This window comes from Arachis ipaensis, chromosome B5, assembly GCF_059453495.1.
Source record: "Arachis ipaensis isolate K30076 ecotype BB chromosome B5, ASM5945349v1, whole genome shotgun sequence".
Taxonomy (NCBI): Eukaryota; Viridiplantae; Streptophyta; class Magnoliopsida; order Fabales; family Fabaceae; genus Arachis; species Arachis ipaensis.
In genome coordinates this window covers 85,233,009-85,257,483 of record NC_142440.1, presented here as the reverse complement: position 1 = coordinate 85,257,483, position 24,475 = coordinate 85,233,009, and the positions used below count along the sequence as shown (strand labels likewise).

Sequence of the window (24,475 nt, the reverse complement as noted above, 5' to 3'; positions counted from 1 at the left end):
ACTCTGGTTGAATGAGAGCACTGCACTCCTTATTCATCACTATTGTTTGTCCTCCTTTGAGTGAGCTTTTCCTAGTCAGTAGCTCCTTCATACACTTAATGTATGAGGGCATTTGTTGGAGAGCCTTGATGAATGGTATGTTCACATGAAGGGATGCAAACATGTCGAGGAACTTTTGAGTATATTCTTTTTTCTACACCACCCTTGAGTTTTTGGGGAAAAGGTGCATAGAGTTTCAGAATCTCCTTCTGTGTAGTTTTAGTTTTTTGGTGGCCCTCTTCTTGCTTCTCTGCTGAAGTATCTCTAGAGGTTTCTAAGGGTTTGTTCAGCTCTTCCTTAGTCCCCTTATCACTTATAGTGACCATCTTGCATTCTTCCCATCTCACTTTCTTTGCTTCACCTCTCGGGTTTTTCTCTGTGACACTTGGAAAACTGTCAGTAGGTTTGGGAATCTTCTCAGAGAGGTATCCACTTGAAATTCTAGCCTCTTGATGGTGTCTCCCTGGTTTTTGATATTGGCTCGCACCTCCTCCTTGAACACCTTGTTATCGTGGATTTCCTTACATATGCCTTCAAGTAGAGTCTCGATTCTGGAGAGTCTATCTTCAGATGATGGTGAATTGAGATTAGAGGGATGAGAATGGCCATTTTGGTTTTGATATGGATGTTGAGAGGTATTATTAGGTGGGTGCTGATATGATCTTTGTGTGGAATATTGGTGAGCTGCATTGTTGTTGGGGTTGTGACGTCTCTGATCTTGGCCTTGATCTTGTTGATTTCCCCACCCAAAGTTCGGGTGGTTCCTCCAACCAGGATTATAAGTTTTGGAGTATGATCATGGGTCTGCCTAGGTGAGTTCCCAATGTAGTTGGCTTGTTCCTGATCACCCTCTACCTCTGCGTTCACTCCTTCTTGAGCTGCTGATGAGGTGGTGACTCCTGCGCCTTGGTTTCTTTCCATCATCTTGGTAAGGTCAGCCAGCTGCTTGGTGATCATCTTGTTTTGAGCCAGCAGTGCATCCACGTTGTTCAGCTCCATCACTCCTCTAGTATTGCCCCTTTCAAAAGCATAGAAGTAATCATTCTCAGCTATAGTCTCAATGACATCTATGGCTTCTTCAATGGTCTTCTTCTTGTTCAGAGATCCCCCGGATGAGTGGTCTACTGCCTTTTTTGATTCATAAGAAAGACCCTCATAGAAAATATGTAACTACACCCATTCATTGAACATGTCTGGTGGGCATCTTCTTGTCAAGTCCTTAAACCTCTCCCATGCTTCATAGAGAGTTTCACCATCTTGTTGCCTGTATGTTTGTACTTCAGCTCTCAACCTATTAATTCTATGAGGAGGGTAGAATCTCACCAAGAATTTGTTCACCACATCTTCTCAGGATGTTAAACTCTCATTTGAAAATGATTCCAGCCATTTAGATGCTTTGTCCTTGAGTGAAAAGGGGAACAAAAGCAATCTATAGGTGTCAGGATGAACACCATTAGACTTCACAGTATCACATATCCTTAGGAAGGTGGTGAGATGTTGATTGGGATCTTCTTGGACAGTTCGTCCGAATGAACAGTTGTTCTGAACAAGGGTGATGAGCTGGGGTTTTAGTTTAAAGTTATTGGCATGTATGGTTGGCTTTTGGATGCTACTTCTGCAATTTCCTGGGTTTGGATTGATGTAAGAGCCCAGAACTCTTCTCTCTTGCCCAGCATGATTTGCTGGTCCTTCTCTGGCACGGTTGTGAGCCTCTTCTTCATGGTGGTTCTCCATATTCTCCTCCATGTTTGGTTCAAAATACTCCTCCTCTTCCTCAGCACCAACGACTCTCTTTCCTCTTGCTTCCCTCCTTAATCTAAGAAAGGTCCTCTCAGGTTTAGAATCAAAGGAAGTTGAACCCCCGCTTCTTCTACCTATCATACAACCAATAGAGCAAAAAGCAGGAAAGAGAATTGATGGAGAAGTTACAAAAGTATGAAAACTTCAAAAAATGAAAGGTAAAAAGAGAGTCCATTCTAACTTAAATTCTATCCTATTTATACACTTTCTACATTGAGCTTCTGTTGTGTTTCTTGGGCTTTGAGGCCTCTCCCTGCTTTCCTTTTGCTTTGGGTTTATGATCCATAATCTTGATGAGGCTGCTGATCCAAATTCTGTAACATTCATTGAGCCAACTTAGTGATAATCAAGTAATGACACATGACTCAACAAATTGAAATTCCAGACTCATCAATCCTTCAGGCCCAATCCCATAAAGCATGATATTCAATTGGGTTTCATACCAGAGTAAGTTTAAGTTAATGTTTGTGCTCAAATGCTAACTTAAACTGCAATATTTTTGGCCCAGAAACCTTTTCCAATAGTGGCGTTTAAGTTGCAGTTTAAGCTTAAACTGCAGCTTAAACGCCAGACACTTCCAGTGATGCCTTTTGTGGAAGCACGTTTAAGCTTCAGTTTAAGGTTAAACTGAAGCTTAAACGTGGAAATGGAAGAAGGCAGCCCTGGAGGGTAACGTAGTCGAACACGTTTAAGCTTCAGTTTAAGGTTAAACTGAAGCTTAAACGTGGAGATAGGAAAAGCAGCCCTGGAGGTCGAACACGTTTAAGCTCCAGTTTAAGGTTAAACTGGAGCTTAAACGTGGAAGCGGAGAAAGCAACCCCTGGAGGTCGAACACGTTTAAGCTCCAGTTTAAGGTTAAACTGGAGCTTAAACGTGGAAATGGAGAAAGCAACCCTGGAGGAGAAAACTTGGTCGAACACGTTTAAGCTTCAGTTTAAGGTTAAACTGAAGCTTAAACGTGGAAATGAAGAAAGCAACCCTGGAGGGGAGAAATGGTCGAACATGTTTAAGCTCCAGTTTAAGGTTAAACTGGAGCTTAAACGTGGAAATGCTCCTGGTGCCTTTCTTACTTCTGGCGTTTAACCTCCAGTTTAAGGTTAAACTGGAGGTTAAACGTGGAAATGCTTTCTGAGTGGAATTCTCATTCTGGTGTTTAACCTCCAGTTTAAGGTTAAACTGGAGGTTAAACTTCAGTTTCAGCATTTCTTAGCCTTCATGATTCTGGCGTTTAAGCTCCAGTTTAAGCTTAAACTGGAACTTAAACTCCACATGTGATATTCAAGCTTCCTTTATTGATTTTGTTGCTTCCTTGCCTAGCCTCTTCTTCCCTGAAATCATCCAAACAATTGCATCAAAGTCTTGCAAAATTTCATGAGAAATCTTCCATTCATAGCATTCAAGTAATATAACTAAAACTCATGGAATTTGCATCAAAATCATACTGTTTGGATGGTTCATTGCTTTGTTATTCATTTAACCATTCTTGGTTACTTTAAGCTCAAGAAAATGCATAAAACAACTAAAACTGACAGAAAAATGCTAGTGAAACTAGCCTAAGATGCCTTGGCATCACAACACCAAACTTAATACTTGCTTGTCCCTAAGCAAGTCCTGAGTTATTTGAGAAGAAAGTATGAAACAGAAGGCAATTACATTGGCTATATTAGCAAGCATTTGAAGTTCATTAGAAGGGTTTTATGCAGAAAGTTGCAGCATCACTTTTTCATTCTTATCAGGTAAGATTACCACTTTTTCATTGCATCCATCAAACACTGCTATGGCCTCTTGTTATTCTTATGTCCTTGGCACTTTTCTCTTCTTTGTTTTTCTTTTCTTTTTCTTAGAGCTCCTTTGCTCCTTGTTTGCTTAGTGTCTTGTGTTGCACAAGCCTTTGGCATTTTCTTTTTCTTATCAGTGCACTACACATATCCACTCCAGGCATTTTAGTTCACATTTCTTCTTGAGACATTGGTGCCCAGCACCTCTTTGTGTGACTAAATGTTTTGTATTTAGGTTGCTCTTGATAATGGACTTTTGGTTGATAATCCCGGGTTAGTTAACCCAAGTTACCAAGTGTTGAAACACTCCTCAGAACCTATTCATCCAAGCATATCCTTAATACATAAACACCACAGGCATTTGTCTCAGAAGTTCAAACCATTGGTGCCTAGCTTATTTTCTCAATTTTTTTGCTTTTTGGTTGTCCTTTTTCAGTGGCTTTTTCTTCTTCTTTTTCTTTCTTTTTCATGGCCAAAGACAATTATTCATTAAGATCCATAGACAGTTTTCAATTTCTACACAAAAAATGATAATTCTACACTCTATTTCCAGTGATCTGACTAAACAATCAAGCATGCATACCACCACTTAATTCTACTTGATTTGTCACTAATTGAGCCAAGTTACTTTTGTTCAAACTTTTCTTTTATTTTTGGAAACAGAACAAGCATGGTAAGCATTTGTTTAAGAAGGTGAAGTTATATCCAAACATCTAGGCATTCACTTTATTCAAAGCAATCAACAGACAAACATACTAGTAACTTCACATTCCAGAAAGATTCAACAATTACAGTTTAAACCAGAACAAGCATGCTTTTGTTTGCCCTTTTTAAAGAATTGTCAAGGAACAACACCACCTTGTGAAATTTCTTGTTTTCTCTTTGTTGCCAGGAAACAATTTGATTTCTCCTTCTTCTCCTAGTTGTTGCTTCATGTTCTTTCTAAGATCCTTGTTTCCTTTCCTGCAAAGAGTGATGAAGTTGCTTGCTTCTCAAGCACTTGAGTGGTTAGCTCAACTATGTATGGGCAAGTGTCTGAGTCTTAAGTTAGTGTGTGAACACCAAACTTAGTCTCCTACTTACTTCTCTGTTCTTTGAATCCGTGAGTTCTCCTTGGAATGAAGTTGCTGCTAAGGATTTTAAGCATTTCTGTGATTGCTTAGAATGGTTGTTCCTTTCATATAATTCAAAGGTTGTTGTGTTCAGTTGATCTTTATGGTGGAACACCAAACTTAGAGTCACACATTCCCCTTTGAATTATTGATCCACGAATTCATTGTTTGGTGTGAAACACCAAACTTAATTCTTTGCAATGCACAGAAACTACTTCACCTTTTTATTGAAACAAATAAAAGAAACAGCAAGGGAGTATTACCTCAGGTTGGGTTGCCTCCCAACAAGCGCTTCTTTAACGTCACTAGCTTGACGGTTGCCCCTTGTTAGGGTGGATTGTAGTGCTTGATGTCTTCTCCTCTCACTATGAAAACGTCCCCATTTGATTCCTTCATGACTTCTAAATGTTCCATAGAAAGAACTTTCCTGATTGTGAACACTTGAGGGAGCTGGGAAGGAATGGTTTTGAGGCCAGGTGGGATTGGCAGATAATGACTTGATATCACTTTATCTCCCGGAGAGAAACCTTCAGTGGGAATTTTCTTGTTTCTCCACCCTCTTGGCAATTTCTTTACAATTCTTCCCTTTCTTTTGAGGATTTCTTCATTGACCCTTATGCCAGGAGGATCCTTCTGATCTGTTTCCATTGATTCTTGTGGCTTTAACTCTTGCAATTCTTGTTTGCCTTCCAAGGACTGTTTCAGAGTTTCAGCTGCTGGATTGCTTTCCTCCAAACACAAATGGCTACTATCATCTTTAGGCTTTGCAGGTTCTGGTTCAGGCTCAGATGCAGGTTTGAAAACATTGAAAATGAGCTGTTCATCATGTATTCTCAGAATTAGCTCTCCTTGTTCTACATCTATTAGCGCTCTAGTAGTGGCTAGGAAAGGCCTGCCCAGAATGATAGGGTGTAAGTAGCTTTCCTCCATGTCCAAAATGATAAAGTCTGTGGGGAAGTAATAATCTCCCACTTTCACCAGCACATTCTCAACTACCCCTTCAGCTTGCTTCTGAGTTTTGTCAGCCAGTTGTATGATTACATCAGTGGATCTCACCTCATTCAGTTGTAGCCTCTTCATAAGAGTTAGAGGCATCACATTTATGCTAGCTCCTAGATCACAAAATCCTCTGTCAATTTTTGTTTCCCCTATGATGCAGGGGATATGAAAACTTCCTGGGTCTGTTTTCTTAGAGACTGTGTCCTTCTTGATGAGGGCACTGCATTCTTTGTTCATTGTTACCGTTTGTCCTCCCTTCAAAACTCTTTTCTTGCTCAACAATTCCTTTAAATACTTGATATGTGTAGGCATTTGCTGGAGAATCTCAAGAAAGGGAATATTGATGTGGAGAGACTTAAATGTCTCTAAAAACCTTGAATAGGTTTTCCCTTTTTCACCTCCTCCTAACCTCTGAGGAAATGATGCTTTTGGTTGGTATGTTTCCATCGTGCCTTTTTGCAATTCCTTGGCTTGCTCAGTTTCACTTTCCTGCTTAGCTTCCTCCACACCTTCCTTCAAGATTTCTGGCTCCTGTTCTGAGGGTCCAATTCCTTCTTCTTCTGAGACTTCCTTCAATATGGTGATGGCCTTGCATTCTTCCCATCTTACTCTCTTTTGTTCCCCTTTAGGATTCTTTTCTGTGTCACTAGGGAACACTGCAGTTGATTTGGGGGCCTGTTGAGATAGCTCTCCTACATGAGACTCCATCCTCTTGAGTTTTTCACCATGGTTTCTTAAGGTAGATCTCACATAATCCCTGAAGCTTTTCAACTCAATTATGTCCTGACCCATGTGTGCCAGCATTCCTTCTATCCTGTTTAATTGATCTTGAAATTGTTGGTTCGGGTTAGGTTGGGTAGGTTGATTATTTTGGCTATGATATGGTGGTTGAGAGTAAGTGTTTTGTGTGGCTTGGTATGATCTTTGGTTGGAGTTTTGGTATGTGGACTTGTTATGTTGGTTTTGCTGGTTTCCCCACCCAAAGGTTGGGTGGTTTTTCCAGCCTGGGTTGTAAGTGTTGGAATGTGGATCATATGGTTGCCTTTGTTGATTTCCTACATAATTGGCCTCTTCCCAATCACCTCCTTCAGTGCTTTCTTCCTCTTGATCTTGTGTGTGTATTGCAGCCACTTGTTTTGTTTCTAATTTCCTGGTGAGCTCTGCTAGTTGCTTGGCAAACACCTTGTTTTGGGCTAGAATTATATCAACATGGTTCAGCTCCATGACTCCCTTAGTGTTGTGTCTCTCTGATGCATAGTAGTACTCATTCTCAGCCACTGTCTCAATCACTTCAATGGCTTCTTCCACAGTCTTTTTCCTGTTCAATGAACCTCCTAATGAATGGTCTACAGCCTTCCTTGATTCATAAGAGAGTCCATCATAGAAAATTTGCAATTGCACCCAGTCATGGAACATGTCTGGTGGGCATTTCCTTGTCAAATCCTTGAATCTCTCCCATGCCTCGTAGAGAGTTTCACCATCTTGTTGTCTAAAAGTCTGAACCTCAGATCGAAGCCTATTGACCTTTTGTGGGGGGTAGAAACGTGCCAGAAACTTGCTTTCCACCTCGTCCCATGTTGTTAGGCTCCCCCTTGGGAATGATTCCAGCCACTTAGTTGCCTTGTCCCTAAGTGAAAATGGGAACAAAAGCAGTTTATAGGCATCTTCCTGGACTCCATTGGACTTCACAGTGTCGCAAATTCTCAGGAATTTTGTGAGATGTTGGTTTGGGTCTTCATTAGCACTCCCACCAAATGAACAATGATTCTCCACAAGTGATATTAGCTGTGGTTTGAGCTCAAAATTGTTGGCCTGAATGGGTGGTTTCTGAATGCTGCTACCACAATTCCCAGAGGTTGGGTTTATGTATGAACTAAGAACCCTCCTCTCAGGAATGGCATTGTTTCCATCAGCTCTCTCATGGTTGTGAACTTCTCTATCCATGTTGAGATCTAAAGCTTCCTCAAAATTGTCCTCAGATTCTCCTTCAGATTCTTCTTCTCCCAGTACTCTCTTCCCTCTTGCTTCCCTTCTAAGTCTATGAAGGGTCCTCTCTGGTTCGGTATATGGAGGAGTTGATGTCTCTCCTCTCCTACCTGTCATACAAGAACACAGCACAGGCAACAAACAAGTGAAATACTCTTGGTTAATGGAAGAGTATGGTTAGAGCAGTTGAGGAATTAATTCAAACAGTTAGTGAGTCAGTGAGTTAGTTGCTTGAATTTAAAGGCATAAAGAAAGAAAGCATGTAACAGAGTGCAGAAATTAAAATTCAACAAGTAACTTGTACTGAATTAATCAAAACAAAAAAAAATGCTCAATCTAGTTAACTTCCAATTTGAGAATTGTCACTCGAAAACCAATCCCCGGCAACGGCGCCATAAACTTGATGCGCATAAACTTGTTATGCTACGATTTAGGAAATTGCACGATCGGCAAAATTCCTTCCGGCAAGTGCACGGGTTATCGTCAAGTAAAAACTCACAATAGAGTGAGGTCGAATCCCACAAGGATTGGTTGAATGAGCAATTCGGATTAGAAGTGTGTCTAGTTGAGCGGAATCAAGAATTAGATGAGAGTTGCGGAATGTAAAATTGGCGGGAAACGTAAATGGCAAGAAATTGAAATTGCGGAATCTTAAATTGCATGAATTAAAGAGCGAGAAGCTAAATTGCTGAAATTAAAAGGGAATAGGGGTGATTGCATGAATTGAATTGCAGAATGTAAAGAGAAAGTGGTAGATCAGAAATGGGGAATTCATTGGGTATTAGGAGATATTGAGATCTCCGAATCAAAACATTTTTATTTCTCCCTCAACCAATGCATTCATTGAATTTTGCTTGGCAATCTTATATGATTGGATCCCAATCCCTTGGCTCACCAATTCTCTCTAAAAATGAACAAATTCCCAATCCCTTGGTTTAGATGTTCATAAGAAGAGATGATGCTCGATCACTGATTATACCACACAGTTTCATGAACCACAATTTGGTAGGATTACATGTCACAATATCCATCCAAACCCCAATCCAATTCACTGTGAGAAAGCTTCTCTAGCATGAATCCTCCATTCCTTTCCCAAGGTTCCGAAGGATTCCAATTATGGGTAGTTTCTTTCCCAAGATAACTACCCAATGGAATTAGATCGAGAAGCTTTCTAACAAAATTCAAGAGAAAAGATTGAAGAAGAAGATAAAACTATTATTGATTCATTGAATTACAATAGAGCTCCCTAACCCAATGAAAGGGGGTTTAGTGAGTCATAGCTCTGAATTCAATTACAAAAGTATGAAAACTTCAAAAAATGAAAGGTAAAAAGAGAGTCCATTCTAACTTAAATTCTATCATATTTATACACTTTCTACATTGAGCTTCTGTTGTGTTTCTTGGGCTTTGAGGCCTCTCCCTGCTTTCCTTTTGCTTTGGGTTTATGATCCATAATCTTGATGAGGCTGCTGATCCAAATTCTGTAACATTCATTGAGCCAACTTAGTGATAATCAAGTAATGACACATGACTCAACAAATTGAAATTCCAGACTCATCAATCCTTCAGGCCCAATCCCATAAAGCATGATATTCAATTGGGTTTCATACCAGAGTAAGTTTAAGTTAATGTTTGTGCTCAAATGCTAACTTAAACTGCAATATTTTTGGCCCAGAAACCTTTTCCAATAGTGGCGTTTAAGTTGCAGTTTAAGCTTAAACTGCAGCTTAAACGCCAGACACTTCCAGTGATGCCTTTTGTGGAAGCACGTTTAAGCTTCAGTTTAAGGTTAAACTGAAGCTTAAACGTGGAAATGGAAGAAGGCAGCCCTGGAGGGTAACGTAGTCGAACACGTTTAAGCTTCAGTTTAAGGTTAAACTGAAGCTTAAACGTGGAGATAGGAAAAGCAGCCCTGGAGGTCGAACACGTTTAAGCTCCAGTTTAAGGTTAAATTGGAGCTTAAACGTGGAAGCGGAGAAAGCAACCCCTGGAGGTCGAACACGTTTAAGCTCCAGTTTAAGGTTAAACTGGAGCTTAAACGTGGAAATGGAGAAAGCAACCCTGGAGGAGAAAACTTGGTCGAACACGTTTAAGCTTCAGTTTAAGGTTAAACTGAAGCTTAAACGTGGAAATGAAGAAAGCAACCCTGGAGGGGAGAAATGGTCGAACACGTTTAAGCTCCAGTTTAAGGTTAAACTGGAGCTTAAACGTGGAAATGCTCCTGGTGCCTTTCTTACTTCTGGCGTTTAACCTCCAGTTTAAGGTTAAACTGGAGGTTAAACGTGGAAATGCTTTCTGAGTGGAATTCTCATTCTGGCGTTTAACCTCCAGTTTAAGGTTAAACTGGAGGTTAAACTTCAGTTTCAGCATTTCTTAGCCTTCATGATTCTGGCGTTTAAGCTCCAGTTTAAGCTTAAACTGGAACTTACACTCCACATGTGATATTCAAGCTTCCTTTATTGATTTTGTTGCTTCCTTGCCTAGCCTCTTCTTCCCTGAAATCATCCAAACAATTGCATCAAAGTCTTGCAAAATTTCATGAGAAATCTTCCATTCATAGCATTCAAGTAATATAACTAAAACTCATGGAATTTGCATCAAAATCATACTGTTTGGATGGTTCATTGCTTTGTTATTCATTTAACCATTCTTGGTTACTTTAAGCTCAAGAAAATGCATAAAACAACTAAAACTGACAGAAAAATGCTAGTGAAACTAGCCTAAGATGCCTTGGCATCACATCCTCTCAACATAACTTCGAACCACCACACTCACAAGCTTCTTTTCACCATTCGCCACCATGCGATCCTCATTTACCCCGATTCCAATCCAATTACTCCCAAACACCACCACTTCCCAATGCACCACGTCCAAATCCAGCACCCCGAGAATCAGAGGTTCGCCTCAAGGAAATAGTAAATCAATTTCAAACAACCCTTTATCAACTGGAGCAAGCAAATAAGTCAATTATCTTCTAGACGTTCGAACATTCAAGGACCTCCCACAACTCCGTATGGACAATCTAATGATGAGCGTAGCATGAAGGAGATACTAGAAACTCCAATGGATAGAACAGGGCATGACTTCGTACTGGAGGAAGTAGAGGAAGCTGTCATTACACAAGAAGAAGAGTTGGTTGAAGACCTAGGAGCCACTGAGCCTCCATGGGAATCCAGAGTTGTGGAGAATTCTGTCAAGGACGTTACAATTGATGCTGAGGAGGATAGTACACAGCCCCCAAGGCAAGTCTTTTATAAAGAACTAGACGGAATAATCCAAGAAGCAAGTTTCCTCGATGATGATGATCTCAAGTCAAGTTCTCCCAGTAGTGAACTTGCACCAGCAAGTGAACTCTCTGAGATCGCAGAATCTTCCCCAAGTAAATGCGAAGATGATGCGGAGGTAGATTTCTCTCAACCTCCCGTTTATGACTTAAGTGACGAGGAAGACATAGAAGGCTTTGATCAGGACATGGATGCAATTGAAGAAGTCTACAAGGAAGTGAAGAAATTCACAGAAGAGCACAAGGGAGTAGAACTCACAGAACCATTGGAAACACCTATCCCAAGGCCATTACCACCTAATACAAGCTTCAAGTGGGTACAATCCTTAACCTTTATCTTTACTTTTTCGCTTGAATATGGTTTGCTTGAAACAGATGGCCAGCTTAGAGCTCCCTGCGGCTTTAAGAGTAAGAGGGAAATGGCTCGTACTCAGAGCTGGTGCACAAGGTTCAATAAGGTTCCATGCTTCAACTTGACATGTGCGGATTGGCATCATGATCTATCAAATGGATCTCGGAAAACGTTTGGTCACCTTGGTGAAAATCTACTTTCTAAACCGCCTGGATGGAAAAATATAGATCAAGACGAAGGAGGATTTAAAAGCAAGGTTTGGGATCTTGGAATCTATTCTGACATTCGTCACCCCGGGAGCCTGAGAATATGTTTGAAGCTGCTCAGAAGCTTCACATGCCTAGTTTGGGACCCCGGAGGCTATTGGCATTCTAAACGTTGGTGGGGATTTCTGGATGAATTTAAGCGCAAGCCACCATAACAGGAAGCTCATCCAATGTCCAACTTAAGGACTTTAACTAAAAGTGCTAGGTGGGAGACAACCCAACATGGTATGGTCGTTTCTTCTTCAGTTTTATTTCGTGTTATTTAATTTTATTTATTTTATTTCCTTTTCAATTGAACATGAATATTATTCATTCGCATTGCATGCTGCATAGTTGCATACCTACATAAAAAAAAAGGGGGTGCGCGACCCGACCGCATCACTCATGCGATCGCGTCACTTACAAAAAACACTACCCACGCGTCCGCGTCATTCATGCGGCCGCGTGATCTGGAGATCGGCGTAAATCCCCAACGTCTAGAGAGTTAGGCTGGAATCGTGTGGCCATTGTGCGTTTCACACAAAATGACCCACGCGACAGCGTGAGTGACGCGATTACGTCGCATGGATTGCACCACCACCCAGAGGAGACAGAGAGTTGCGCTGAAACGACGCTGGAATTATGCGTTTAGCAAAATTTCCAGCGACGCGGTCGCATGCTTCACGCGACTGCGTCATTCATAATTTACCCATTCCACGCGATCGCGCCACCCACGCGATCGCATCGACCCCCATTTTACCCCAGCCACGCGACAGCATGCCCCACGCAATCACGTGGATTCAAATTTAATAACCCCCAGCCCCCTCTCCTTCCTCTCTTCTCTCCACAACCACCACCCACAACTTCCAGCCACCACCACCGCCCACCGCAACCCCGACAACCACCCAGAAGCCGCCACCATGCCATCCCCCTTCCTCATCCCCCCTCTTTCTTCTTCTTCTTTCCTCTTCTCCCTCACCGCGCCGCCGTCACCACCTCACCGCGCCGCCATCACAACCCCAATTTACAATCTTCATAACCAATAATAAGAACATACTTCCCTGCAGTTCCTTGAGAAGACGACCCGAGGTTTAAATACTTAGGTTACCAATTTATTTAGGGGTTTGTACTTGTGACAACCAAAACGTTTGTAAGAAAGGTTGATTGCTTGGTTTAGTAACTATACTTGCAACGAGAGTTTACTATAACTTCTAAACCATCAATCTTCCCCTTTTCCTCCACAGCTACCCCTGCTACCACAACCGCACCACCCACCACCACCCACACCCCCTTCCTTCCCTTTCCCCTATCCACATTACCCTACCCCAAACCTCCCCTGCCTCCGCAAGCCCTCACCGCCGCCGTACCACCCTCAACCGCTGCATCAGCTGCCACAGCCACCACCCCCAGCCACCTCTCTGCCCCACTTTCATTCCTACGCCTTCCAGGTTCTACTGAACGCCACCATTCTTTCCTTTTATCGTTAATTTCCTATTTTTCTGTTTATGTTCATCATTAGGCTAGTTAGATATGCATGTTATAGTGGATTCTAGGTTGTTAGGTAGCTTAGGATGTGGTTAGTGGATTTAGGCCTGTTTAATTGCGCTGTTCATGTTTCTTGTTTTCTAATTTTTGCAACTCTGCTATTGCTGTGTTGTTAATATTGTTCATATGCTGTAATTTCTTGTTCATGCTGCTTTTTACACTGCTTTTCCATGTTCTTATTCCCTTTATGTCATTGCAGCTATATTTTAATTCATATGAGCTATTCTGATTGCTATTTATTTTCTGGAAACATCCAATTTTAGCCGGGATGCTGCCCAAATTTCTGTAAATTATTTTGATTTTCATTTTTGTTTTGGTTTTGTAAACTTGCACTCTGCTTTACTCAGCTTTTACCAAACCAATTCTTGAATGACAGGGCAAGCTTCCTTATTCTTTTTCATTTCCTGGTTTATAAATTGCATCTTAGATGATTCAATTCTACTCTTTGCTATATTCATTTGATTCATCCTTAACTTCCTTGTTTGAATTTGAGTTATCTGTTGCTTTAATTTGTGAATTCTCGTTATTTAGGAAATGCTCTTCATGCCACTTACTCTAATCCACTTTTTACTAATTCACTAATTTTCACTGCCTAACCTCTTTTTCATTCCTAACCCACTTACCTTTCAAAATATCTCTTCTGGTTTTTCACTATTCTCTCTAACATTCTAACCAAGGCATGACGGACGTTTTTCCTACTTAACATGAATCCTTTTACATTGTGGATTGTGAATTTTTATTCTCGGACTTTTCACTCCTATACAATCCTTAATGCACATTTACTTACCTCATTTTTATTATTCTATTGCTCCTTTGACATTATATGCTTTTTTTGATTATTTGTCTACCTGCTTTCCTATTTTTATTATATCCTGGTTTTCTATTTTTCAGGATGTCTGACACCCAAAGAAAAGGAAAAGGAAAGGCAACAACTAGCAAACGGAAAAGAGGAGAAGCCTCCATGTCCATACTGGACCTCATGCATGATGACTCCTGGTGGGAGAAACACTTTACCCCGCAGGAGAAGGCTGACCAGCTACTCCCTGCTACTGATCCGATTAAGTTTGCAAACCGCTACTGCGAGCTTAAGTATCTGGTGTTTGCAAACGACAGGAACCTGTACCTAGAGAGGACTCTGAAGATCCCAGAAGAACTCCAGCAATACACCTCTGATCAGATCAAACAAAGAGGCTGGTTCTTCCTGGAGAGAAACCTGACCGAGGTTAATGCATCTTGGGTAAGAAAATTTTACTGCAATTACTTCAAAACTTCCCTAGATGCAGTAAACCTAAGAGGGAAGCAGATTCTGGTCACTGAAGAGGCCATAGAGGATGTTCTAAAGCTTCTGCCTAAATCTGATCAGCTGGATAGTTATCAAAAAGCTGAGGAGGATATGCGCTTCATGAAGTTTGATTGGGATGCAGTCAAGGCCAGGATAGCCCTTGACCCGACTGTCCCATGGGTCATGTGTCAGAACACCACCATGCCTAAGGGAATCAAGCGGGCATACTTGAACGATGAGGCTCGGCTATGGCATCAGATCCTAAGCAACTTTATTATGCCGAGTACTCACGAGACGGAGCTACCTGCCGCTATGATCACCCTCCTATGGTGTGTGATGGAGGGTAAGGACCTGTACCTGCCACGCTTCATTCAGTACTACATGGCCAGGGTCCACGTCCGAGGCACTCTCCCCTTCCCATATCTGATTACGCAGCTAGACCGTCGAGCTGACGTGCCTTAGGAGGATGCTGATGAGAGGCCACCTGCTGCAGAATGCAAGAAAATCATTCCTTACAGTAGGAACTTTCTGGCTTTGGGCTACAGACCTCCATTCCTCACTCCTACTGATGAGGCAGGCACAGAGCAGGCTGCATCACAGCATGAGGCCCCGCATCAGATTCAGGCTGCAGACCCTGAGATTCCTATTTAGTCAGCACCTCCTCTACAGCAAGCAGATCCTCAGACCACCACCACAGAGACTCCAGCTACCCACCCTTCCAGTGATGACACCCCTTCACACCCTGCTTGAGTGAGCATCAGGGACGATGCTTCATTTTAAGTGTGGGGAGGTCGCCATCTCTGGCATTTTTTTTGGTGAACCACTACAGACTCTTTCATTTTATTTTGCTATTTTTCTGTATTTTTCTCTTTTATTTTTATTTTTTATTTTCTCAGTACTTATACATTGCTATTTTCATGTATTTTTACTCTTTCTGCATTTTGCACCTTAGTTCATATTTTAGCTATTTAGTTTAGTTGCAATTCTAACTTATTAGTTATAGAAATTGTGGATTGATTAGTATAGTTTACCCTTTTTTTAGCATAAGATAACTTAGTTTAATTTGAAAATATAAAAAAAAGTAAACTAGAGACTTGAACATAATAGAAACAACCCACACCTTGTATATATAGCATTCCATGTTAGTTAGTTAACAACATTTCATCAAGGAGAAACACAAACTTTAAAGCCACTCAAAATAAATTTTACATTGAGAATAATGGAAACTCTTGATTTTTACTTGCATGACATATATAACTGATATATGATTTCTGAGTTAGAGAACATACAGCCTGTGAGTTTTGAGCTTAATTGTATGGTTACATTCAAATCATAATTTTTATTCCTGTGTGTTCCACCCTTCTTATTTATTCTGGTGTTCTTTACTTTGTTTTAATCTATATGTCTGATTATAGAATAGAAATACATACCAAGAGAGTGATTGAGGCCATTGTTGATTTTAGCTCACTTATCCCAAATTAGCCTACCTTTTACATCACCCTTGTTAGCCCCCTTGAGCCTTTAAATCCCCTCTTATTCTACAAACCACATTACTAGCCTTAAGCAGAAAAACAAAATAAAAATCCCAAGTTGAATCCTTGGTTAGCTTAAGATAGAAATTGTGTAATTGTTTAAGTGTGGGAAACCAAATGGGAACATGGATGATAAAAACAAAGGGTAGAAAGTTGAAAATAATAAAATAATTCAAAATAAAATTTTTTTTTGGGGAAGCATGCTCATGTGAAATCAAAATAATTGAATTACCATGTGCATTTAAGAAAAAAAAAATATATATATATATATATAAAATATATATATATATATATATATATATATATATATATATTTTCAGTATTTGAATAAAGGGGATACAAAAGAATTCCCCAAATGCAAAATAAAGCAATGCACGTAGGACATAATTAAAACTAATGCATGAGCATGTAACATCAAAAGTGGGAAAAATATGGGAAAATAGGTAAAGAATCTTTGCTTTACAAGTTATGTATGTTAGGTGAGATCTTAGACTAATCAAGGATTCGCTTAGTTAGCTCACTTAGCCTTATACATATACCCTTACCTTTACCTTGGCCCTCATTACAACCTTAATTAAAGACCTCATGACTTTTGTATGCCTATATTCTATAATTGTTGATTGGTTAGATGAAAAACAAAGTTATAGAAAGTAAGGATAAAAAGAAGAATAGAGTGATTAACCCAATAAACACTGAGTGACTAGAGAGTAAACACAAAATCCAGTGAGGGTTCAATAGCTCATTAACATATATCTCTGCTTGAATTATTAATTGTCTTGCAAGTTTATAAAATATTTTTTCCCATCTCAATTGTAAAAGTGCTTTATCATTATCTGAAGTCTGGCTATATATATGATTCCTTGAGAAATGTGAATTAATTTAACTACATGTGAGCTTTATATACAAGTGAATAAAAATAATTAGAATTGCATGATGCATTTAGGTAGTTGCATCTAGAATAGATTGTATTGCATGAGATTCCACCACTTCAACCTTACCTTACTCCTTATCTTGGATTTAGAATAATTTGAGTGATTTATTCAATCCTTCACCCACTTATTCATATTAATTGCATGGTTTTACTTTTCCTTCCTTATTATGTGATGTATGTGAAAAACATGTTTCCTATGCTTTAAAAGTAATTATTTTAATTTCCCTTTATTACCATTCAATGCCGTGATTCGTGTGTTGAGTAATTTCAGATCTTCTAAGGCAGGAATGACTTAAAGGATAGAAAGGAAACATACAAAATTGGAAGGTGGTGCACGAAATTGTGATCATCAATGGCGCCAACAACTTGGTACGCACAATTGTAATCTCAACTCTTATCACAACTCCGCACAACTAACCAGCAAGTGCACTGGATCGTCCAAGTAATAAACCTTACGTGAGTAAGGGTCGATCCCATGGAGATTGTCAGCTTGAAGCAAGCTATGGTCATCTTGTAAATCTCAGTCAGGCGGATTCAAATGGTTATGGAGTTTAAGGTGATGAAAATAAACATAAAATAAAGATAGAGATACTTATGTAATTCATTGGTGAATTTCAGATAAGCGTATGAAGATGCTTTGTTCCCCTTGAACCTCTGGTTTCCTATTGCCTTCTTCCAATCATACATACTCCTTTCCATGGCAAGCTTTATGTTGGGCATCACCGTTGTCAATGGCTACATCCCGTCCTCTCAGTGAAAATGGTCCTGATGCTCTGTCACAACATCGGCTAATCAGCTGTCGGTTCTCGATCATGTCGAAATAGGATCCATTGATCCTTTTGCGTCTGTCACACGCCCCACAATCGCGAGTTTGATGCTCGTCACAGTCATCCCTTCCCAGATCCTTCTCAGAATACCACAGACAATGTTTAGACGTTCCGGATCTTAGGAATGGCCGCCAATAATTCTAGCCTATACCACGAAGGTTCCAATCTTAGATTAGAAACCCAAGAGATACGCATTCAAGCCATTGCTAGTAGAACAGAGGTGGTTGTCAGGCACATGTTCATAGGTGAGAATGATGATGAGTGTCACGGATCATCACATTCATCAAGTTGAAGAAAGAATGAATATCTTGGAGAAGAAATAGAATTGAGTTGAATAGAGAAACAATAGTACTTGTATTAATTCATGAAGAACAGCAGAGCTCCACACCTTAATCTATGGTGTGTAGAAACTCCACCGTTGAGAATACATAAGAACAAGGTCCAGGCATGGCCGAGAGTCCAGCCCCCAAACGTGAAAAGTTCTATCAAAGTATGAGTAAAAGATAGATAGTATGAAAATACAATGGCAAAAGGTCCTATTTATAGAAAACTAGTAGCCTAGGGTTTACAAAAATCAGTAATTAATGCAGAAATCTTCTTCCGGACCCACTTGGTGTGTGCTTGGGCTGTGCATTGAGGCTTCCATGTGTAGAGACTTTTCTTGGAGTTAAACACCAGCTTTTGTGCCAGTTTGGGCGTTTAACTCCAGCTTTTGTGCCAGTTTTGGAGTTAAACGCCAGAATTCTTGAGCTGACTTGGAACACCTGTTTGGGCCATCAAATCTCGGGCAAAGTATAGACTATTTATTGCTGGAAAGCCCAGGATGTCTACTTTCCAACGCAATTGAGAGCGCGCTAATTGGGCTTCTGTAGCTCCAGAAAATTCACTTTGAATGCAGGGAGGTCAGAATCCAACAACATCTACAGTCCTTTTTCAGCCTCTGAGTCAGATTTTTGCTCAGGTCCCTCAATTTCAGCCATAAAATACCTGAAATTATAGAAAAACACACAAACTCATAGTAAAGTCCAGAAGAATGATTTTTATTTAAAAACTAATAAAAACATAATAAAAACTAACTAAAATATACTAAAAACATACTAAAAACAATGCCAAAAAGCGTATAAATTATCCGCTCATCACAACACCAAACTTAAATTGTTGCTTGTCCCCAAGCAATTGAAAATCAAATAGGATAAAAAAGAAGAGAATATACAATGAATTCCAAAAACATCTATGAAGATCAGTATTAATTAGATGAGCGGGGCTTTTAGCTTTTTGCCTCTGAACAGTTTTGGCATCTCACTTTATCCTTTGAAGTTCAGAATGATTGGCTTCTATAGGAACTCAGAATCCAGATAGTGTTATTGATTCTCCTAGTTAAGTATGTTGATTCTTGAACACAGCTACTTTTATGAGTCTTGGCCGTGGCCCTAAGCACTTTGTTTTCAAGTATTACCACTGGATACACAAATGCCACAGACACATAACTGGGTGAACCTTTTGAGATTGTGACTCAGCTTTGCTAGAGTCCCCAATTAGAGGTGTCTGGGGTTCTTAAGCACACTCTTCTTTTTTGCTTTGGACCTCGACTTTAACCGCTCAGTCTCAAGTTTTCACTTGACACCTTCACGCCACAAGCACATGGTTAGGGACAGCTTGGTTTAGTCGCTTAGGCCAGGATTTTATTCCTGTGGGCCCTCATATCCACTGATGCTCAAAGCCTTAGATCCTTTTTATCACCCTTGCCTTTTGGTTTAAAGGGGTATTGGCTTTTTCTGCTTGCTTTTCTTTTTCTTTCTTTTTCTTTTCTCTTTTTTTTTCGCCTCTTTTTTTTTGCAAGCTTTTCACTGCTTTTTCTTGCTTCAAGAATCAATTTTATGATTTTTCAGATCATCAGATAACATTTCTCCTTTTCCTTTCATTCTTTCAAGAGCCAAAAATTTTAACATTCATAAACAATCAAATTCAAAAATATGCACTGTTCAAGCATTCATTCAGAAAGACAATAGTATTGCCGCCACATCAAGATAAGTAAACTGTTTTAAAATTTGAAATTCATGTACTTCTTTTTCTTTTTCAATTTAAAAACATTTTTCATTTAAGAAAGGTGATGGATTCATTTTCATAGCTTTAAGGCATAGACACTGAGACACTAATGATCATGTAATAAAGACACAAACATAAATAAACATAAAGCACAATTTTCGAAAAACAAAAAATAAAGAACAAGGAAGTTAAAGAACGGGTCCACCTTAGTGATGGCGGCTTGTTCTTCCTCTTGAAGATCTTATGGAGTGCTTGAGCTCCTCAATGTCTCTTCCTTGCCTTTATTGCTCCTCTCTCATGATTCTTTGATCTTCTCTAATTTCATGGAGGAGGATGGACTGCTCTTGGTGCTCCACCCTTAGTTGTCCCATGTTGGAACTCAATTATCCTAGGGAGGTGTTGATTTGCTCCTAATAGTTTTGTGGAGGAAGATGCATCCCTTGAGGCATCTCAGGGATTTCATGATGAGGAATTTCCTCATGCTCTTGATGAGGTTATCTTATTTTCTCCATCTTTTTCTTAGTGATGGGTTTGTCCTCATCAATGAGAATGTCTCCCTCTATGTCAATTCCAACCGAATTGCAAAGGTGACAAATGAGATGAGGGAAGGCTAACCTTGCCAAAGGAGAGGACTTGTCCGCCACCTTGTAGAGTTCTTGGGATATAATCTCATGAACTTCCACTTCCTCTCCAATCATGATGCTATGTATCCTGATAGCCCGGTCTATAGTAGCTTCGGACCGGTTGCTAGTGGGAATGACTGAGCGTAGGATGAACTCCAATCATCCCCTAGCCACGGGCTTGAGGTCATGCCTTCTTAGTTGAACCGGCTTTCCTCTCGAATCTCTCTTCCATTGAGCGTCCTCTTCACATATGTCCATGAGGACTTGGTCCAACGTTTGATCAAAGTTGACCCTTCTAGTGTAGGGGTGTGCATCTCCTTGCATCATGGGCAAGTTGAATGCCAACCTTACATTTTTCGGACTAAAATCTAAGTAATTCCCCCGAACCATTGTAAGCCAATTTTTAGGGTTCGGGTTCACACTTTGATCGTGGTTCTTGGTGATCCATGCATTGGCATAGAACTCTTGAACCATTAAGATTCCGACTTGTTGAATGGGGTTGGTGAGAACTTCCCAACCTCTTCTTCGGATCTCATGTCGGATCTCCGGATACTCATTCTTTTTGAGTTTGAAAGGGACCTCGGGGATCACTTTCTTCTTGGCCACAACTTCATAGAAGTGGTCTTGATGCACCCTTGAGATGAATCTCTCCATCTCCCATGACTCAGAGGTGGAAGCTTTTGCCTTCCCTTTCCTCTTTCTAGAGATTTCTCCGGCCTTTGGTGCCATAAATGGTTATGGAAAAACAAAAAGCTTTAGCTTTTACCACACCAAACTTGGAAGGTTGCTCATCCTCGAGCAAAAGAATAAAGAAGAGAGTAGAAGAAGAAGAAATAGAGGAGATGGAGTGGGCTTTGTAATTCGGCCAAGGGAGAGAAGTGTTGATTAGGTTGTGTGAAAATGAAGGAGTGAAGATGGGTTTATATAGGGGTGAGAGGGTGTGTATGGTTTGGCTATAGAGGGTGGGTTTGGGAGGGAAAGTGGTTTGAATTTGAATGGTGAGGTAGGTGGGGTTTTATGAAGGATGGATGTGAGTGGTGAAGAGAATGGTGGGATTTGATAGGTGAGGGGTTTTTGGGGAAGAGGTATTGAGGTGATTGGTGAATGGGTGAAGAAGAGAGAGAGAGGTGGGGTAGGTGGGGATCCTGTGGGGTCCACAGATCCTGAGGTGTCAAGGATATCTCATCCCTGCACCAAGTGGCATGCAAAACGCCCCTTGCTGCCAATCCTAGCGTTAAACGCTAGGCTGTTGCCCATTTCTGGCATTTAACGCCAGCTTCTTGCCCATTCCTGGCGTTAAACGCCAGTCTGGTGCCCTTTTCTAGCGTTAAACGCCCAGAATGGTGCCAGACTGGGCGTTTAATGCCCATTCTGCTACCTTTACTGGCGTTTAAACGCCAGTAACTGTCTCCTCTAGGGTGTTCTATTTTTCATTCTATTTTTCACTTTGTTTTTGCTTTTTCAATTGTTTTTGTGACTTCACATGATCATCAAACTACAGAAAACATAAAATAACAAAGGAAATTAGAAATTTAACATAGAATAGTAACGATTGGGTTGCCTCCCAACAAGCGCTTCTTTAATGTCAATAGCTTGACAGCGGGCTCTCATGGAGCCTCACAGATGTTCAGAGCAATGTTGGAAACTCCCAACACCAAACTTAGAGTTTGAATGTGGGGGTTCAACACCAAACTTAAAGTTTTGTTGTGGCCTCCCAACACCAAACTTAGAGTTTGACTGTGGGGGCTCTGTTTGACTCTGTATTGAGAGAAGCTCTTCATGCTTCCTCTCCATGGTTACAGAGGGATATCTTTGAGCTTTAAACACAAGGGAGTCTTCATTCACTTGAATGATCAATTCTCCTCTGTCAACGTCAGTCACAGCTTTTGCTGTGGCTAGGAAGGGTCTGCCAAGGATGATGGATTCATCCATACACTTCTCGGTTTCTAGGATTATGAAATCAGCAGGGATGTAATGGTCTTCAACTTTTACCAAGACATCCTCTACAAGTACATAAGCCTACTTCTTTGAATTGTCTGCCATCTCTAGTGAGATTCTTGCAGCTTGTACCTCAATGATCCCTAACTTCTCCATTACAGAGAGAGGCATAAGGTTTATGCTTGACCCTAGGTCACACAGAGCCTTCTCAAAGGTCATGGTGCCTATGGTACAAGGGATTGAGAACTTTCCAGGGTCCTATCTCTTTTGAGGTAATCTCTGACTAATCAAGTCATCCAGTTCTTTGATGAGCAATAGAGGTTCATCCTCCTAAGTCTCATTACCAAACAACTTAGCATTTAGCTTCATGATTGCTCCAAGGTACTTAGCAACTTGCTCTTCAGTAACATCTTCATCCTCTTCAGAGGAAGAATACTCATCAGAGCTCATGAATGGCAAAAGTAAATTTAATGGAATCTCTATGGTCTCAGTGTGAGCCTCAGATTCCATGGTTTCTCATTAGGGAACTCCATGGAGGTCAGTGGGCGTCCATTGAGGTCTTCCGAATCACTGCCTCTTCCTCCTTTCCATGTTCGGCCATGTGAGATGTGGTTATGGCCTTGCACTCTCTTTTTGGATTCTCTTCTGTATTGCTTGGAAGAGTGCTAGGAGGGAGTTCAGTAATTTTCTTACTCAGCTGACCCACTTGTGCCTCCAAGTTTCTAATGGAGGATCTTGTTTCAGTCATGAAACTTTGAGTGGTCTTGATTAGATCAGAGACAATGGTTGCTAAGTCAGAGGGGCTCTGCTTAGTATTCTCTGTCTGTTGCTGAGAAGATGATGGAAAAGCCTTGCCATTGCTATGCCTATTTCTTCCACCATTGTTGTTGTTGAAGCCTTGTTGAGGCCTCTGTTGGTCCTTCCATGAGAAATTTGGGTGATTTCTCCATGAAGGATTATAGGTGTTTCCATAGGGTTCTCCCATGTAATTCACCTCTTCCATTACAGGGTTCTCAGGGTCATAAGCTTCTTCTTCAGAGGAAGCTTCCTTAGTACTGCCTGTTGCTGCTTGCATTTCAGACAGACTCTGAGAAATCATATTGACTTGTTGGGTTAATATTTTATTCTGAGCCAATATGGCATTCATAGTATCAATCTCAAGAACCCCTTTCTTCTGAGTTGATCCATTATTCACAGGATTCCTTTCAGAGGTGTACATAAATTGGTTATTTGCAACTATTTCAATGAGTTCTTGAGCTTCTGCAGGCGTCTTCTTCAGATGAAGAGATCCTCCAGCAGAGCTATCCAATGACATCTTGGATAGTTCAGACAGACAATCATAGAAGATTCATATGATGCTCCATTCTGAAAGCATGTCAGAAGGGCACCTTCTGATCAATTGCTTGTATCTCTCCCAAGCTTCATAGAGGGACTCACCATCCTTCTGTCTAAAGGTTTGGACTTCCACTCTAAGCTTACTCAATTTTTGAGGTGGAAAGAACTTTACCAAGAAGGCATTGACTAGCTTTTCCCAAGAGTTCAAGCTTTCCTTAGGTTGTGAATCTAACCATGTTCTAGCTCTGTCTCTTACAGCAAAAGGAAAGAGCATAAGTCTGTAGACTTCAGGGTCAACCCCATTGGTCTTGACAGTGTCACAGATTTGTAGGAATTCAGCTAAGAACTGATGAGGATCTTCCAATGGAAGTCCATGAAACTTGGAATTCTGTTGTATTAGAGAAACTAATTGAGGCTTAAGCTCAAAGTTGTTTGCTCCAATGGCAGGGATTGAGATGTTTCTCCCATAGAAATCAGGAGTAGGTGCAGTAAAGTCACCAAGCACCTTCCTTGCATTATTGGCATTGTTGTTTTCGGCTGCCATGATTTCTTCTTCCTTGAAAAGCTCTGTTAGGCCCTCTAAAGAGAATTGTTCTTTAGCTTCTCTTAGCTTTCTCTTCAAGGTCCTTTCAGGTTCAGGATCAACTTGAACAAGTATGCCTTTATCTTTGTTCCTGCTCATATGAAAGAGAAGAGAACAAAAAAGTATGGAATCCTCTTTGTCAAAATATAGAGATTCCTTGAAGTGTCAGAAGAAAAGAATAATAGAAGGAGGAGGTGGAGAAGAGGGAATTTGAACTTATCAAGAGGGACAGAGTTCGA

General features: G+C 40.6%; 2 non-coding genes across 2 annotated transcripts; both read left to right on the top strand.

Annotated features, from left to right (window-relative positions):
* Positions 1-7,142: 7,142 nt before the first annotated feature.
* On the top strand, positions 7,143-7,246 carry LOC148564830 (small nucleolar RNA R71). Its single transcript, XR_015884171.1, has one exon. It is a non-coding gene; the product is annotated as a small nucleolar RNA R71 (small nucleolar RNA).
* Positions 7,247-23,687: 16,441 nt separating this feature from the next.
* On the top strand, positions 23,688-23,795 carry LOC148564829 (small nucleolar RNA R71). The gene has a single exon (XR_015885440.1). It is a non-coding gene; the product is annotated as a small nucleolar RNA R71 (small nucleolar RNA).
* The last annotated feature ends 680 nt before the right edge of the window (positions 23,796-24,475 follow it).